This window comes from Equus quagga, chromosome 13, assembly GCF_021613505.1.
Source record: "Equus quagga isolate Etosha38 chromosome 13, UCLA_HA_Equagga_1.0, whole genome shotgun sequence".
NCBI classification, from domain to species: Eukaryota; Metazoa; Chordata; class Mammalia; order Perissodactyla; family Equidae; genus Equus; species Equus quagga.
In genome coordinates this window covers 95,328,162-95,347,432 of record NC_060279.1, presented here as the reverse complement: position 1 = coordinate 95,347,432, position 19,271 = coordinate 95,328,162, and the positions used below count along the sequence as shown (strand labels likewise).

The 19,271-nt window shown below is 47.6% G+C and overlaps 1 long non-coding RNA gene across 1 annotated transcript; it reads right to left on the bottom strand.

The window, feature by feature from the left end:
* Positions 1-619: 619 nt before the first annotated feature.
* Positions 620-18,373, bottom strand: LOC124251373 (uncharacterized). The gene is made up of 3 exons (XR_006891741.1): positions 18,302-18,373; positions 16,376-16,551; positions 620-697 (listed from the first exon to the last, which is right to left on the bottom strand). It is a non-coding gene; the product is annotated as an uncharacterized LOC124251373 (long non-coding RNA).
* Positions 18,374-19,271: the final 898 nt, after the last annotated feature.

Here is a 19,271-nt window from a genome sequence, read left to right as displayed (position 1 = left end):
ACTGGCGAAACCCTGGGCCACTGAAGTGGAGCTCGACCTTAACCACTCGGCCATGGGGCCAGCCCCTAAACATGTAATTCTTAGTCCCAATGATATGCCTGAAAACAAACACCAAACAGGGCAATGTTCTCCCTGTTCTCTCACAGAGGAGTTACCCACCCTGGTCATCACAAGCAACAACTCTGACCCCGGGAAGAATGAGGACCTTGTAGCACTAACATATGAACCTGAGACACAGGACACAACCTAGCTGTGATTGAGAATCTTTTCCTGATGACCAGTTCCTGTGCTCATGAAATCCTATTGAGCACCTACTGTACCTCAAGTCTCAGTGTTAGACTCCAAGAAAGATACAGAAATGAGAAAGGCAGTGTCCCTACCTCAGGGGACATAAAGCCTACGACAGCAAATAAGGCATGAAAAGTTATCATAATGCAAAGATAGAAAGGGATAAATGCCACAAGAGAAGACAGAAGAATCCAATGGGAAGGAAATACGGCTACACATTAGAATGACTGGGAAAAATTTTAAAACAACTAATACTCAGGTCCCACCAAGAGATCCCAATTTAATTGATGTGGAGTGGAACCCAGACATTGGTAATTTTTTAAAGCTTACCAGATACTTTTAATGTGTAGCCAGGATGGAGAACTGCTTAATGGCCTCATCTCAATGTCCCATCACTTCTACACAAGGCCTGAAACAGGAAAATGGCTGTAAGTGTTCATAGGGGTCTAGATTCATACTTAAGGAATGATGCAAATGTATATGATTCTGAAAATAAAGAGAAACTCCCTCGATATAATTTTCTTCTTAAGAAAATATTTTTCCCAATGATAGAATGACTTCACATTCATTGCTAAGCTGCCTCTTAAGATGGTAAGATCATCAGAGTAGACCGTCTAATGACATTGCATATAGATTTATCATGTATTTTTCCTTTTCAGTGTCCACAAAATTTTGATCATCTGACTTTGCAATATAACCCAGTGGTGCCATTGTGACTTGTGGTTACACCCTTTAGAAAACTAGTGTTCCAGCTGGTGAGCCACAGGCAGCCATAAGTTACTCATCCCTAAATATACCTCCTTCTGAACCTCAACATGCACTTGGTCCAAGGTCAGCTCTAATCTCTCAGCTCTCCTGGCCCCTTTTGCTCTTCTTCCAGCAGGAACCATCCACTAGAGGGCACTCATGCTTCTCCTGAGCGTCTGTGGATTTTTCCATCACCTGAGACCAATGCAACTATTCTTACTGCCACAAGCCCCAGCCCTCATATACTCTTTAGATTTGCTCTGGGTAAAGCTCCTGGGACAGAGATCAGGGACTCAAGGGAGATGTCTCCCATTGGAGGAGGTGGCAGCCTGGACTGGTGACCTTGAACCAACCCCAAGAGCAAGTCATTTTGGAAAAGGATGGTTCCAGGCATAACGGACACTGAAGACTGGACACTCAGGGCCAAGATGACCCTGCCCAGGTGTAGACACTGGAGGAAACGATTGTGAGCCTGTGACCCTGAAGGCCCTGTCATTTAGGATCTGTGCACATGCGCCTTGGCTGGGATGCTGTGGAATATTCCAGACTGGGCGTTTCACAGCAAGAGATGGGCCCCCCCAGGTATTTCAAGAAACTTCCTAACGGGAAGAATTAGGAGAGATGTCATTCACTGTGGCACAACTTCTTTCAGGGCCTGAGGGAGCAGGTGGTGTCAGGGATTCACCATCAACTCCAGATCAGGATACAGGTTGTTGGGAATGTGAAGTCCTGCCAGACCCCACCTCTCAGGACAGCATTGCTGGGCTGTCAGTGGGAACTCAGCCTCCCCTCCCCCTCCATGCAGTGCAGGAAAGGGACCCCTGAGTCCATTCATGTACAATTGGACAGTGAAGGGACACAGGTGAGTTTGGATATGGGGACAAGAAGAGAGGCTGTTACTCCTAGAGGGAAGAGGGGTGGATGGTGGGCAGACAGTTCACAGCCCTCTGAGCTGCTGCAGTTAAGTCATTTCCTCTGGAGAATCCAGCCTTTTCCCTGCAAAGGTTCAAGAACTTCCCAGTTCAGTGCTTCAGGCTGAGGCCCCTCCATTCTGTTTTCCAACCTAGTCCTACATCAACTCTGTGTCCCCGTCAAACTTGGGTAGCTCTGTTTGAATGTCCAAGTTTCCCCAGGTCTTCAGATTGGTCACTACCCCCAACCCCACCAGTCTGGAGGCCAAGTCCTGCCTTCCTGGTCAGCTGTGGGACCAGGCTCTCAAGCTACATCATCCTGATTATCAATCATCTGTCAGGAGGTGTCAGCAGCTGTACAAAGGAGAGATGTAGGGACAATTGTGAGCGACCCTGTGTGTCTGCAAGTGGACCTGTGGGCGAGGAACCCAGGAAATGACTGAACTTCCTGCTAACTTAGATGTGAGCTGTTTGTACCCTGGGGACTTAGAGAATGCATGGGCATTTTCCTATTTTGCAGGACAGGCTTTTGAGTTTGGAATTACTGGTTTCCCTTGATATCAGCATCAACCTCAATCCCACCCACTTGGGGCCCACACTGCAAATTCTTCACCCTAGAGCAGGGTTGGTGGTGGGGCCAAGGCACTGGCAGCCTGGCCCGGGGACCCTCTGTATGCACAGCTGCTGCAGACAGGTGTTCTCTGTTGGGAATAGTTTGCCTTCCTGGATATTAGTACCCAGCTCTCTGATGCCCTCACTCCTCCCAGCAGGTCCCCCACCCCTCAGAGGCACCTGCCTCTGTAGTTAGCCCCATCTCAGCCCTCATAGTTGTCGCTGAGCTGACTGCCCCAAGGACAGCATGAGAGTCATTTTCTCTCTTTGCTCTGCTCCTGATGCCTGCCTAGTGCTGTCCAGAATCCTGTATGTAGGTTCCCTGAGGGATGTGTGTATGTGCTTGTGTGTGTGTGTGTGTGTGTGTGTGTGTGTGTGTGTGTGTGTGATGGTCCCCTGCACACACACGAAATCTCAAGGTGAGGGAATTTAAATATAACTGAACAAATATTTACTTATTTTAAATTCATGATTAGGACTTCTACATCTAATAAACAAGAGTTCACGTCATAGTCTGGATCATTTGTCTTAATCTTCCTGTCTTCCCAATGTTAGAGTGACACATCCATGCCTTTTGCCTGCACCTTGCAGCTTCTGCCACTAGAAGGAGAGCATATCCCCACCCCAGCCCCGTTTTTCTCAGGCTTGGCCATAAGAACATGGAATCCAGTGATCTCCATTCTAAAAAGGCACCCCTGGTAATTCTCAAGAGCAGTAGAGAATATGAGAAACATTTCCCTAAATAGTATAACTTGAGAAATTCCACCAGTAGGACGGATTGTTGCCATATGGTAGGTTACAGGAGATCTGCAAATTGGGTCTCCTTATCCTAATCTATAAAATGAAACCAAAACATTCAAGCAATCATGTCATCAATTATGTAGAAGCACCTGGAATCTTAGGAGATAAAAACACTACCTGTGGCTCTGGACCTTCCTCAAAAAATAGCAGAAAAGGATTATAGTTAAGTTACTATTCTCCATTCTCCCACATGGGAACATCAAACAAGCACATATCACAGAGTCCGTCACTTTTTGGATCAGATGGATCAACAGCTCACCTGTGTTTTGGACTAAAGTTAGGACCCAGTCCTTAAAGTGGTTGGAATGGGTACCACAAAAGATCATAGCTGGGCCGGCTTGTATAAATAGCTACACTAGGGGGTCTTCCTGGAGAAAATGCTCAGGAGATTTTAGTCTTCATGACCTTACAACAAAATTAATGGAAATGGAGATCTAGTCTAAGGAATGAAAGGACCTGGAGACCCACCCTCCCTACTCACAGCCACACCCACATCCCCTCAAAACGAGGAGTGGTCAGTGTGCCTGAAGCCTGGGGGGAAGATCATGCAGGGCCTTGGGTGCCATCCATCCAGAGTGACATGAGTCTTACAATATTGACCTGCACCTTTGGGTCTTCAGACTTATAAGGCAGGGATGAATTTGAGTGGGCAATGGGACAGCCAACAGAGGACACAGGCCTGAGATCTGACTTGAACCAGTACCTTACTGGGCTGCAGTCTCTCATGCTGTTTCCTGGCTGCCCTGCTGGTGGCCAGCACTGTCCTGCACTTTACAGCTAAAGAACCGCAGAGTCATTGGCTGGGTCATTATTAACCCGTTGAATCCTCCCATCTCCCTTGTTTTCTGTGTTAAATTGTGATCAATTGCATGTCTGAACTTTACTGGCCCAAGTAGAATGAAAGTGATTCAAGCTACACTTTGACCTGAGTACCCTTTGTTTCCTTTTCTTGTGCAGCTTGAATATATTAAAAAACAAAACCAAATAAAAACCCACCATCACTACGGTACTGGCAGAAGCAAACACCCCTTTACTCAAAAGACTTACCCTCCCTTCTTCCCTGAGACGCTATTTCTCCTCACACAACCATGAACAGTAATACAAACCACAGAAATAGGCACAGGGTGTTTCTTGAAAGCCTGTGACTATTGACAAATAAAAATGGCAAGCAATAGGATATATTGGAGTATATGAGGAAGCCATTTGGTATAAACCTAATTCGGCCTGACTTCTTTTTTGTTCCTCCTAAAGGGCCTGACTGACTATTGAGCACGCATTGCATATCTGCTTAGACATTTCCTATGGCCAGAACAAAGGCCCTTGTGATAAAGATGCAACTTCCCCCCACATTAGCATTTTTCCTTAGGCTAGGAACTGATTGCTGCACTCACCTCCCAGCTCACCTGTGACCACCCAGCTGGAGACAACAGACTGCCACCCTGCTGTGTTCACAGAGACAGAAGACCTACCTGCTATTTCCATCAATCGCTGTGCCGACAGAGCAGTCTCGCGACTATTGTAAAAGGGACATTTCAATCCTATGTGAAACATCCTCTTTGAGGGTATATAACCACCCTTATACCCCCACTTCTTTGGAGTGCTCTGTTCCTTTGTGGAAAGACTCTCCCGGGTTATAATCCTCAGATTTAAGCTCAGAATAAACTCACCCAAATTTTCATTTATAGATTGGTTATGGATTATTTTCGTCGACACTATGCACCTCTCAGCACACACACTTCCAACTCAGAGAGTCAATGCCTGCTACTCCGTGGAGCCCCAGGGCCAGCCACATCCAAGGGAACCCTCATCTTCACAGGTCCTTTGCTGATGTAAAGGAAAAAAATGACAGGAATGCCACGGCCTAAGGAACATTCTAAGTTTTGTCTGGTGACCAGCATACCAGAAAAACTTGCTAGGTTCAGATTTCTAAAACTTCATACCTACAGGGCACCTGCCTAACTTTGTCAATATCTGAGATCACAAGTTTAAGAGGTTCTTGCAGACAGACGCAATTTAGTATAGGTTTCAAGTCACATCATTGGCTTGTGTAATGACATGCTTTTCAGCAGATGATGAAAAAAGAGTCTAGAAGTATCATCTGGACAAAGAGTCATTTTGGCAATGGACAAGCAGCTGTCTTATTTCTGACTATGATTTTCAGTTTGTCTGTTCCGAAGCACACTTTATAAGTTTGGATTTTCCAGTCAACTCACATTTAACACCATAAATAGAACACCTGTCCTATTTTCCTCACCTCTGGTGAATGTGAGTTAAATTCACTGTACTTCACCCAGAACTCCCATTTTTCATCGAAATAAATAATTGTTACACTGACAGTTTCGTGCACCCCCTGCTAAACTTGAAACTATACCCACTGATTGGTTGTCTGATATTCACGCAATCAGAAGAACTCCCCCGGCAAACTTTAGCAGGCCCCAGGGTTCTGGAAAGGCATCCATCAAGGGCCCCAAGTGTCCCTGCACCCACTTGTCAGGTGCATCAAGAACATGATGGAGTTCAGGGCAGCCTGCCCCAAGATGTGCCACTCTGGTATGCAGATTATTTCCAGCTGAAGACAAGAAAGGCTCAGAAGACTCAGGAAGAACATTCCACCTTCCCCTGCCTAACTGCTTAAAAGAAATTTAAAATAAAGGCCTGTCCCCAGGACAAGCCTTCACCATAGATAATTCTGGGTATCAGTAGACTGGGAGGATCCATGCTAAACTCACTCTTATCCAAGTTCTATTTACCAAACATTTGCTTTTCCATTTCTATGTGAATTGCCTTCCTCCCCTTTGAAGCCCCAAATCACTATCCCCAACATCCTCCTTGTCTGTAGCTGAAGATACTTAAACAGGCAGCCTCGGCCAATTGGCTGAGTTACTCAGTTTCTCCTGAGTTTCTCCCACGTATGCATGCTATTAAACTTTGATTTTCTCCTGCTAACCTGCCTTTTTAGTTATTTGACCAGCCATAAGAACCTTAAGGAAAAGGGAGAATTCTCCCACTTCCACAACAGTTTTGGTATAGTTGGCAGGATCTCCACTGGCTGGCAAGTTGCCTTCTCTGACTGGAAGAAGTGTTTCCTCCCTGGGACCAGTGCAGAGGAGGAGATCCTGGGTCGCCTGATGAAGGCTGGCAAAAGGAAAGATTCCTTACCATGTCAGCCTCCTGGAATCTCTATCCATGGGGTCTGGTGGAAGCAAGTGGTGAGAATTTTTTCTCTTTCTAAATTTAGATTAGCAGGAGAAAGTATTTGGGAAATTAGTTTCTTGTGTGACTCTGATAAATTTGGTAGAGTACACTTGGCTTTATTGATCCATTTCCTCCCAGAGATAGCCACTCTGTGTTTTTCTTTTGGCTCTGTCTCTTGTGTCATGTGTCATAAGAAGGATATACTATAGGGTAGGATGCAGGCATAGACCCTGTAAGCCTGCTGTCCGGGCCAGCCCCACAGGCTGGTGAGTTTGTGTTCTCATCAGACTGGCATCTAACTAGACAAACTTTGCTGTGGCTTAATATGCACATGAAATGAAAGCTATTGCTAAGGGCATCTTGGAAGCCAAAAAGGCCCCAACTTTAGTGGGCATGGGTCAGGCAGTTAAGAGCCATTATGATGCTCGCCACCTCAAGAAGTCTCCCATGGAAGGATAAGCTGGTCACGGAAGTGGGTAGGTGACACAGGGCCCCCGACAACTTCAAGAAAAGGTCTGTGCAATGATGAGGTACTCTGCAATCATACACAATGCCCAACCCCATGGCACCTCCCTCCCAGGTATTCTTCTGGCTCCAAGAGACCCAAGGTTTAGCTAAAGCTGTCACTGTGCATATAAGAAAAAAACCAGATGAAGTTTTTCCTTCTGTCTTGTTCTGTGTCCTCAGAATTTGGCTTCTTGAACAGTGAGAATATCCTCCTTGGTCTCCACCATATGGAAGGTACATTTACCCAGGCGCACTTTAGTGGCCAGTCAAATAGACTAGGGTTCTGAGCTCTTTCTCTCTCTGTCTGGTTATGCCAAGCTCTCAGGGAAGTTTGTCATAAAGTGCCCACTCCATAAGGGCCTTTGTCATCTCAACCTTCGTTTCTTCATAGTGCTGGAAAAACCCCATTCCAGTAGCACCTGACCATTGTCACAGATTAGCAGGTCTGTGACTGGAGGCATCCCACTCTCTCGTGGGAGACTCGAGACACCGTTTGCACTACGCCATTCTTACCACCTGTGCAATGAAAGTCTTTCCTTTCTCTGACTATTTCTGGGAGTGAACTTTTGGATCATGGGGGCTACATAGTCTGTACTCTCTCCAGGGACGCCTCTTGCATCCATGGTAAAGATTTATTCTAAGCCTGGAAACTTACCTCCAGGTCTTTCCTTAAAAAGGCTTATTGGGTTGAGTCACTATTGGAATAAATATACAAATGGAGATGCTACTTGTCAATGGCCAAATGATGAATCTTTTGAATTGGAAAAACTTCTATATTTGAAAAATATTGTAGAGAGCTCTCATAACAAGCAGCTGTCTTATTGGTATTTATGGGAAGATCAAATTGAAAAGAAAACCCCCAAAAATATAATGGCTAGCCTTAAGGAATCTCTTAATAAATTGAAAGCACAGAAGTTAGACAGAGCAAAGATTAAAAAGCAAATTCAATGAAAATGCCCCTTCTCCTCCCTCCTACGCTTCCCTATATCCCCAGGTCCCTGGCCCTGATTCCCCAGAAGATCTGTTGGATCTCTGGGCCCCTAGTTCAAACCCTCCCCCTCAGGACTTAGCTCCTCAGCCAGCTCCTCAGCCAGTTCCCTTAGATCCCAAAACTCCAACTTCTCCAAAGGGCATTCAGCTGCCTGTTTTAACTTCTCTCTCTCTAGAAGACTTACAGGGGGCACTCAGGCCTCACCTCCAAGCGGGAGGCATACAGGTTACTTGTGTAATTGCTGAAAGCCAGGAAGTGAATTTAGTAGAAGTGGCCAGGAAAAGCAGAAGGGTTCTCTTTGCTGTCCCTTACAACTCCTCCTACTTTCCAGGGCTCTGTAATCAGGCTCTGCCAGCTTCAGGGGTTTCTATGCAGTGTCCATTGCGGATGTATCCTGGACCTCCAGTGCAGAGAATTCATGTCCCCTGGACAGAAGTCAATCTATTGAATTCTAAAACTCTCCTGCCTCCATTGTCAGAAGACCCTATTAAGTTTAGAGAGGAATTAAAAAGATTAGTGGCCATTCATGACCCCACCCTCAGAGATCTTGACTGGCTGCTAAGGGGCGTTCTTCCAGCCCATGATTACCGCTGTAGTTATCAGAAATGCCAGATGATCCCCTGGAGAAATCTGTTCGAAGGATTTATCTCTACCTGTCACCTCTGATTCTATTCAAGCTGTTGGAGTTTCTGGGCAGCCTATTTCAGTACCCATATCTCAGCCCACTCCAGTATCTTTAAGCCCCCTTACCACTCATCATGCCTTTCTGGTCTGTGACTGTTCACCAGCAAACCTCTTTGGCAGAGATTTGGTACGTAAATTTAATGCCACTATAAATTATAATGAAAAAGCTGTTTCTATCTCCTTGCCTTCTGACCAAATGTCAAGTCTCCTACTTTCCTTGCTAGAAACTGAAGAGGATGAGTCTTTAAAAAATGTCCCAATTAGTCTCTGGGCTACACATGCAAATGAGGTAGGATTGTTGCTTAGTGCAGAACCCGTGCACATTGCTTGGAAAAAGAATAAACCATTTCCATCAGTAGCCCAATACCCGCTCTCCAGAGATGCAGAGCAAGGACTCGAACCCATAATAGACTCCCTTTTGCAACAGGGTGGACTAGTTTTTACTTCCTCACCCTGTAACACTCCAATCTTGCCAGTAAAAAAAGAAGGCAAATTCGACTCAGAAGGGAACCAAATCTATAGATTTGTACAAGACCTCAGAGCCATAAACTCTTTTGTAATTTGTCAGCATCCTGTAGTCCCCAATCCAGCTGTCATCCTGACCTCAATTCCTGCTGCTGCCACCTGGTGTACAGTCAGTCACTGACCTCTGCTCAGCTTTCTTTTCAATCCCATTGTACCCTGACTCACAACTTCTTTTGGCATTTACATTTAAAGGGAGACAATTAACATGGACCTGCATACCTCAGGGATATTGTGAGTACCCCTCAATTATTTTCCCAAGTCCTTAAAGCTGACTTGGATTCTGTAGCCTTTACTCAAGGCTCCACTCTTGTTCAATATGTGGATGACTTTCTACTCTGCAACCCAACTAAGAAGGAAGTCCTTACAGACTCCCTCGTTCTCCTGAAGGCATTAGCTGAATGGGGCCGTAAAACCTCCACATCTAAACTTCAGTGTGTGCAAACAACTGTTACCTACTTAGGGCATGAGATATCTCAAGGCATTCAAAAGCTAACCCCCAAATGCCTTCAGTCAATTTTGTCCATCCCTCTCCCCAAAATGAAAAAACAGTTACATAAATTTCTAGGGGCAGCTGGTTATTGCCACCAATGGATTCCTAATTTTGCAGCCCTTGCTAAACCCCTATCTGCTCTTCTCCCAGATATCACTCCAGAGCCTATTCCCTGGCCGTCAGAGGCATTAACCTTCTTTGAAGCCTTAAATTAGCTTTGTCCACACCTCCAGCTCTCGGCTTACCTAATTTTGGCAAACCTTTTCATCTATACTGTCATGAAAATAATGGAATTCCTGCAGGTATTCTAGGACAATCTTTTGCCTCTCAAATACATCCTATAGCATATTTCTCATGCCAACTAGACTCTGTGGCATCAGGTATGCCCCCATGCTTATGTGCAGTGGCTGAAGCTGCCACCTTGATTGACAAAGCCAGTACTTTGATGATGAGGATCAAGGCTGCCCCAGGGAGAGACGCCCAAGGCATCCTGCCCTACACACCGATCATCCTCTAGCAAGCATAGGACGTCCTGACATGATCCGACCTCATTCCTATCCAAAGTTATAGGGCCACCCAATAATCAGACCCCACCTGCACTGATACCATTTTAATGATTTTTTTCATGATCTTTCCTTTGTCTTGTAAAGAAATAACTCATATACCCATGCCTTATAAATTTAGCCCTACCCTCAACCCATTGCAGCTCTTTACTGCCCATGGGTCCTGTCCCCACGCTACTCCATGCTATTCTCTGAATAAAGGAGCAGTACTACCAGACCTTGAGAGTCCAAGAAATCTTTCTTTTGACTCCTCGACTCACCGAGCCTACATCATTTAATATTAGGCTCTCCCATTCATTTCTATGTTCCCCATGCTGTGTCTACTATTTTGCAAGTACATAAGACCCAATACGTCTCTACATGGCAACAGACTACCCATGAGCAGGCTCTTTTAACCAACCCTTTCACCAACATCATTGTAACACTTTAAATACAGCTACTTTACTGCCTCTCCCTGATGATGAAGAGCCCTGCTCCATTCCACACGATTGCCTTACAACTATAGAAATGGTCTCAAAGCCACAGGAGGATCTCTCAGACATCCCTTTAGACAATCCAGACTTACTTCCCTTTTGTGATGGCTCCTATAAGTGCAATTTCCAGGAAAACATAATAACTGGTTATGCCACAGTTTCTCGACATGAAATGCTTGAAGCTTATTCTCTGCCCACTGTAAAATTAGCCTAAGCTGCTAAACTCATAGCTCTTACTAGAGCTTGCATGTTAGGAAAAGGAAAAATGCCACTATTTACACAGACTCCAGATATGTTTTTGGAGTCTGCCATGCTCTTGGCACAATTTGGAAATCCCGTGGATTCTTAACTTCTGCAGGAACTCCTATTGCTAATGGATGTTTAATAGCAGGCTTACTACAAGCTATTCACCCACCTTCTAAAATTGCCATTGTTCATTGCTCAGCTCATACTAAAGAGACTGATGTCATATCTTTCGGAAATGACAGGGCTGACAGAGCTGCTAAAGATGCAGCTCACAAGGGACCCCCTTATCCTTTTTCCACCCTAAATGCCAGCCAAATTGCAAGCCTGGGTTCCTTTGCTCATACGATTGTGCCACATAAACATGCCAGTCGGGAAATCATGGAGAATCCGCTTGTGTATCACAACTCCAAGTTCTTTTCAGCATTGAGTCTTATTCTCCAGCCTTGGAGATTATGAGTTGGAAAAGGTGATCTTAAATCTCTCCATGGTGATGGAACAAGAGTTCAACACCACCATGCAAACTTTGAAAACACTCCAGTCAGAGATTAGCAGCCTAGCCTCTGTGGTCCTCCAAAATCGACATGCCCTGGATACACTGAATGCCCAGCAAGGAGGAGCCTGTGCAGTCATCGGTGAAAAGCATTGCTTTTATGTGAATCAAACTGTCACCAGCTCAACTTTTTATATGTGAAACTTCCAGGGACGTTTCAGAGGAGGGAACTGATGGGGTTCAGGGCAGGCCACCCCAAGATGCGCCACTCTGGTATGCGGATTATTTCGAGCTGAAGACAGTAAAAACTCAGAAGACTCAGGAAGAATATTCCACCTTCCCCTGCCTAAGTGCTTAAAAGAAATTTAAAATAAAGGCCTGTCCCCAGGACAAGCCTTCACCATAGATAACTCTGGGTATCAGTAGACTGGGAGGATCCTTGCTAAGCCCACTCTTATCCAAGTTCTATTTACCAAACATTTGCTTTTCCATTTTCATGTGAGTTGCCTTCCTCCCCTTTGAAGCCCCAAATCACTACCCCAAATATCTTCCTTGTCTGTAGCTGAAGATACTTAAACAGGCAGACTTGGCTAGATGGCTGGGCTACTCAGTTTTTCCTGAGTTTCTCCCATGTACACATGCTATTAAACTTTGTTTGATTTTCTCCTGCTAACCTGCCTTTTTAGTTATTTGAGTAGCCATAAGAACCTTAAGGAAGAGGGTGGGAATGCCCCCACTTCCCCAACAAATGCAAGGCCCTACCTACTCTTTATCAAGCTTTTGGCTTATCAGCACAGGGGGATAGTGGTACCATCTTATGATATGGGGAACACTAGGGAAAAACATACTGGGGAAACAAAAAAAAATCAAGACCCCCCATTTGGACATAAACCATTGAGATGCCTATTAGACAGCTGAAATATTCTGGACACTTGTTCTATGGAGGCCTTATTTTCCCTGCCCACAAAGATGGGCTTATTTCTTTTAATCTCTCTAACCTATTTTCCTGGTCTTTTGTTTCACTTTTAAACACCAATACAACAGACTTATTTAAAATTTCTCTTGGTTTCCAGAAGCCTGGACTTTAACAGCACCAACAAAGGGAGCGTGTTGCATTGAAAAGAACATGCCCTTTGTAGTCAGGAAGATATGTACTCCAATTCTGTCATCGATGCTTTCAACCTCCATGAAATCAGACAAGCTACAAAAGCTCCTTGACCCTGGCATCCTAACATGCCCCTCAGGGCTTGACAACTGAGAATGGCCCTGTGCAGAACAGGACCCAGTTTACTGACACTTGGTAATAAACAGGTGCTAAGATCGCTTTCCCTTTTCTTCTCTTAAGATGAAGCTTTCTAACAGTGGAATCAGACTGCCATCCCCTAGTTTCCCTTCTTAACTCCTCACCTCTGCTGCCATCAATGTCCCTGTCCCCGATGGCTACAGCATAAAACTCACAAGTCCTCTTCTAGGTATGCAGACCACTACCCCAGGTACCTACAATGCATTCAAGCCTGTCTTCCATCAGCGCCAACAAGCATCCACTGCTCCACTCAGGCAAGTCTCTGCTCTGCCCACCTCCCCAGTCCCATGTGCCATCCCCACTTCCAACTCTAGGCCTCAGCTCATGCTCCTCCCACAACCAGAACTCTTCTCATTTCTCTTGGAGGGTTCGAGTACTAAATATCCACTAGGCTGAAGTTCATGTACCATAACCGTCTACCTCATGCTTGGGATTCAAATCCAAATAATACTCAGCTCCTGTCCTCTAAGAATTTAGGGTCTAGTCAAGAAAAACAGACATAATGTAAATAAATAACTTGAAGAATTGTAGGTTTTATAGACTCAGACTCAGAATGCATCTAGCTGTGAGTCTCCGCCCTATCCCTCACTTTTGTGGGCCCTTTGCCAAATTAACTTCTCCTCTTCAAAATGAATGTATTAATAGTATCTACTTTAAAGAGTTGTTGTAAAAATTAAATAAGATAATGTGTGTAAAGGGCTTAGCACAGTGTCCGGAAGATATGAAAAACTGAGAGTACTCACAAAATGTTAGCTAAAAAGCCTGGGTGTAGCAAGGCTTAGGCACACAGGGTATCAGTACATCCAAGCACACATTCGTCTACAATCTCACCGACACTGACCGCTGCTGACTCGCCCTGAGACCTTAAAGACTGAGAAGTGGAAAGAGAGTTGAAGTAGGAGATACAACGTGATCATCTCAAAACGTAAGTCAGACAAACGTGTTCTTCTGCCTAGCTCTCTTCATGGCTCCCACTGCTCTGTGACTGAGATCAGAGCTCACTCAAGAGACAGAGAATGGGAATTTGGGGGTCAGTGTCTGGCCTTGTCATAGGTGAAGTCGTTTCCCAAACATAGAAGAGTAGGCGAGTTCCTAACCATCACTGGTTTCCAGGAGCACAGGGCGGAGGTAGAGTTCCACACTGTCACACCTGTACTTGTCTGTCACAGACAAGTGATTGTGGATCACTTGTCTGCACTTTGCTACTAAATATTTGTGTGGTTATTCACTGTTTTCTGCCTCCCTCAGTCAACTACAAGTGCCTGGAGGGGGAGCGAGGTTTCGGCTAAGTATCCCATGCTCGACCTCTAGTGCTGAATCAGGTAATAAATCCTCATAAGTGCCCGTGGAATGCATGAATATGCACTTCCCAACAGCCTCAGCCAGTCCAGGTCAACAGGCATCGCTGTTTCACTGATCACATAGGCCAGCTCTGTCCGCTCAAAATATAAAGGAAGTTGTATGTGCAATTTTAAGTTTCCTAGTAGCTATGTTACGGGTTGAATTGTGTCCCTCCCTCCCCAAATTCCTATATTGTAGCCCTAACCCCAGTACCTCAGAAAGTGATATTATTTGGAAATAGAGTCATTGCAGATGTGATTGGTTAAGATGATGTCACTAGGAGGCCCTAACCAGTATGACTGCTGTCCTCATACAAAGGGGAAATTGGGACACAGAGACAGAGACCCAGGGAGAATGCCATGTGAAGATTGGAGTCACGAGGCCAGAAACCAGGGAACACCACAGAAGCCAGGAGAGAGGCCTGGGACAGATGTTTCCTCACAACGGTCCCTGATGAGACCTTGATCTCAGACATCCAGCCTCCAGGACTGTAAGACAATAAATTCCTGTTTGTTCTAAGCCACCCAGTTTGTAGGACTTTGTAATGGCAGCTGCAGAAAACTAATAGACTACACTTAAAAAGTAAAAATAAACAAATGTATTTTATTTTACTTAATCCAAAATATTGTCATTTCAATATGTAACCAATATAAAATTATTAATGAGATATTTTACACTCCTCTTTTCATTCTAAGTCTTTGAAATCCAGTGTGTGTTTTACACTTCAGCACATGTCAACTTGGACTTGCCCCATTTTAAGCGCTCAGCAGCCACATGTGGGCAGTGGCTCCCACCTTGCACAGTGATGAACTTAAGTGTTAACTATCAGAACTCTCAGCTGCAGGTTCTCACCTGGCCACGCATCTTTCCATACTGCAAAGCTGTTCTTCTTGCTCCAGTTGGGACATAAATTAACTTTTTCAGACCCCTGCTGTTTACCACTAGCGCCAGGACCCTACCTTTTTCAGTTTTTTCACTTGTCTTTATAAATCCATGAAGACAAAATGCAAGGTGATATGAAAAGAACTGCAGAAGTGCACCATGACCCACAGGGTCACTTGAATAGAATTGTTGACTAGAGTCACAGGGCACAGCCTGCCAGGGGTGCTGGCATCTTCCAAGAGCACCTACTTTGTGCCAGATATTGTGCTGGGTGCTTGACCCAAAGAGGTGCATGCGGTCCTTACAACAGCCTTAAGAGGCAGGTACCCTTATTGTACTTATTTCACAGAGGAGCAAAGCAAGGTTCACAGATACTGTTATTTGCCCATGTCACCCAGCAACCAGTGAGTACCTGGTACCATAAGGAGGTAGACTGACGTGTGTGCTTTTAGGGGCTCATTTGTCACCTCATCCTACAAGGAAAACCCCAGAGCTCAATGTTTCACATGCCTAAAATTCAAATCTTTTTTAATTGTGTCAGTGCGTATTTATTTGCATCCATTTAAATAACCTAAAATGAAAAACTTAATTTAAAATAAAACATATCAAATTGGAATAATTTTCTGAATCATAGGAACTGCATCCAGTTTTGAACATACAATTCCTATTACTCAGCAAATAGTGTTGATTTGCTAGAGATAGAAAATGAGTTGGTTGCACTTTAAAATTCCTAAAATGTTAAAAAATGGGGGGAAAAAATATATCCCTGGAGGAGTGTGATTTTCAGCTGCCTGAGGGTCCTGCCACCCCCGCAAGGCTGGGAATCTCGTCCATTTCCTGAGGTCTGTCCAGCCTGCTGATCTCCCCATTGCAGGCTCCTAGGCCAGTCCCTGGAGGGGTGTATTACCCCCACATGTCTGTTAAAAGTCTGGAAATAATCTAGGAGGGCTGGACTCCCACCTGAGGGCCCGAGGGATTTGAGTGGTGCTTTGGGGACTGAAAATTCAGATATGTGGCAGGCCTTCTTAGTCATTTCCCAGTTTGCCTTTCTGGGAGAGGCTGTTTGGAAAGCTAAATCCTATAGTTTCTTGGACTCCGAGATGACCTGGGGCACCAGAAGTCCTGAGGTTTCCAGGTGTGGACAGGGTGGCAAATCAAGGCTTTGTGGTAGGAACCAGGGATAGATATAGGGTAGAGCCCGGTAGATGATCTCTGCTTCCCTGAGTGCCCCAGCCACGGCTCCTATTCTCCCCCAGGACTTCTGGTGTGCCAGGCTGTCCCTCCTGGTCAGTCTGGATGGGTACATGAGGGGAGTGCTTCACTTACCTGCCATGAGCATTGAGCTCCTGTGAGACCTGTGCCTTCCCAGCTCCCGGAAAGAGTTGAGCCATGAGGAGGTGCCCAGGTTCAGGTCTCGGAAGAGCGGAGCTGTGTCCGCCGCACCAGCCCCATCATGCCCTGTGCCTTCTGGTTCGAGTCAGAGTGGTCCTCTGTCTTCCCACCTGTGGAGTGTATGTGGGGGGCTGAATTGGTCTCTTTTCTTTCTGGGGCCCTTCTCAACGCCCAGAACATCAAGCATCTGTGCCCCCAGGGACTAAAGAATATCTGCTCAGTTCAGTAGGAACAAGGAGTCTCAGATTCCTCTCCTCAGCCCCTCCTCCCTCAGACCCAGGAGACTGGGCTGTAGCCCCTGTCCCTGCTGGACCCAGGCATCCAAGCACCGCCAGGCCCCCAGCTCTGTGGGTGTGGGCCTTACCACCACAGGCACTGACACATTTGAAGAGCACGCTGAGGGGCAGCAGAGGGTCCATGAGTCTCAGAAGTTGGGAGGGAGATGTGGTAGACCACAGCATTGTAGCAGGGTAGGTTGCCATGATGCCATATGGCACCCACAGCCCATAGGCACATGGTGAAGCAGAGGTTCCCTCCTGCACTGTCCCCGGTGAGGCATATTCCCTAACCTAGTGGGCCTGGTTTGGAGGGGCCCACACCTGGCAGGGAGGAACTGGAACTCTGGGCCAGGAGCCCTGGGATCTCAGAGGTGGGGTGTGGGGCCCCAACCCCAAGGTCTAGCCAACTGCAATTTTAGAGACTGGGCAAACTGAGGGAAGGATTTGGACCCATCTGGAGGACAGTGGTCGGAGGATCAGGCTGACTTAGGACATGGAGAGGCCTGGAGATCGGGAAGCTCTGGGGAAGCTTGGGAGGTTGGAAGTCAGAAGCAAGGAGGATGGGTGGTGGGAAAGGAGAGACTAAGGGCTCATTTCAGAAGGCCAGGCATCTGAGGCCAGGAGATGGCAGGCCAGGGTTCAGGCTGACAGCACTGAAGGGCCACAGGCCCTGTGCCCTGGGGTGTGGCCCCACCCTGCTCTGTGCCTCCCAAGATGTCGGGAGTCAGAGGTCAGAGGAGCTAGAAGAACGGGCTGGAGCTGGGCCAGTGCAGACAGCAGGGATGGAGAAACACGAGGAGGAAAGACAAGGTCAGAGGAGATGGAGAGGTGGAGGGGATGGAGCATCAGGGCTGGAGTGGGGGAGCAGGAGGCAGAGGAGGAAGTGGTTGAGATGGAAGGTCGGGTGAGCAGTGGGGCAGTGGGAGAAAGCGCTGAGGTGGGGGGTGGGGGACAAATAGATGGCAGAGGGCTGGGTCGTAGGAAATGGAAGGGGAGGCTGGGGTGCAAGGCTGAGGCTTTAGCCACTAGATAGCTCATTCCCCCTGCCTGATGGGGTAGGGGCTTAAGCAGGCTGGGGCAGCAAGCCGGAGCGGGTTTCAGTGAGGGGCTGGCGTTCACCAAGAAGGGTGCAGTGCTGGAAGGCCCAGCAGTATGCATAGAAGCACTCCTCCAGCAGACGGCGGAAGGGGGCCTCGGGGGCCAGAGAGTAGTGGATGGAGAGGATACCAGCTCTTGAGGTAGGGCTCATGGGAATTGGAGGTCTAGGCCATGAAGCCACAGCCATGGATGTGCACCTCCAAGGACCGCGAGCGGGACGCCTGCTAGGGGCGTAGCCGAAGCTCTAGGCTCCGCGGACCCTCAGACTTCCTCAGTCTGACCCAGGCTGCTGAGCTCTTCGCTGTCCTGGGGGTGGGGGACGAGGAGGCAGGTTGAGGTTGGGGCGGCCTGCCTGGACATCACCCCACACAGCGGATGTGCTCAGAGAGACAGGATGAGGGGCGGGTGTGAGCAGAGAGAGGCGGGAGGGCGTCTAGTGGGGAGTCCTGGGGAGGGGGGCTGCCTGTTCTCCTCAGTTCCCTACCTGCTCCCGGCTGAGGCGGGTCCGGTTTCCCCGACGAACTGCCTCACCTCTCCGTGGTCCCTGCGCGGGGCCAACTCCAGCCTCCAGGCCCCGCCCCGAGGGCCAATCCCTGCTACACTCCACCGCCAGGCCCCCATATCACCCAATCCTGGGCTCGCTCCTCTCTGGGTCCCGCCCCCTGAGCAATCTGGGCCTCACTCCACCGCCGGGCCCCGCCCCCAACCGTTAGGTCCTACGGTCTGGCCACGCCCCCTCACATGCATTAAAGGGCCCCAGACCAAAAAAATACAGCCCGGGAGGCGGCGAAAACTGTCCTTCAGGCAAACTAGCGGGAAGTCTCGAGGGGGTTACCCCAGAAGGGTAGCCTAGACGTTCCCACGTGCTGACGCTCAGCATCGCATTCCCACTCACCTTCCCGGGAAGAGATTCTTTACAAAGCCACCCGAACTGCCAGAAGGATCCAGAGAGCAAAGATATTCCAAAGGAAAAGGGCGAGGCGGGGCGCCAACACTGGAGGCGTGGCGCTCTGCCTGCGAGCCTTCGGAGGAGGAAGCCCCGCCTTCTCCCGCACGTTGTCTCTTAGTTTTCCTATAAGAGTTTCCCTGGGTTCTTTGCGCTCTCGCTCTCCCCTCTCCAGGAGATGAAAGGGTGGGGAAAGACTGATCGGCGCCTGCGCACTAGCCCGGAGCCTCAACCTGGTCAGCTGAGGAGGCCTGGAGGAGGGAAAAGCACGTGCCTGGGAAAGGCGGACAGAGATGATGTTCGTGGTCCGCGCATGCGCACACAGTCAACTGCGTCTTGGGCGCCGGCAGAGGTGGTTTGGTCTGTGGCGGCGCTGTGGAGAGGGCGTCCCTAGACGCTGGGTTCTGGAGGCCTAGAGAAATAGCTCTTCATCGTCACCGCCGGAAAAAGCCAAACTGGGACCCTCTTTCCCTCCTGACCCTCCTCCCCGCCCTCGCAAAGCCGGCGA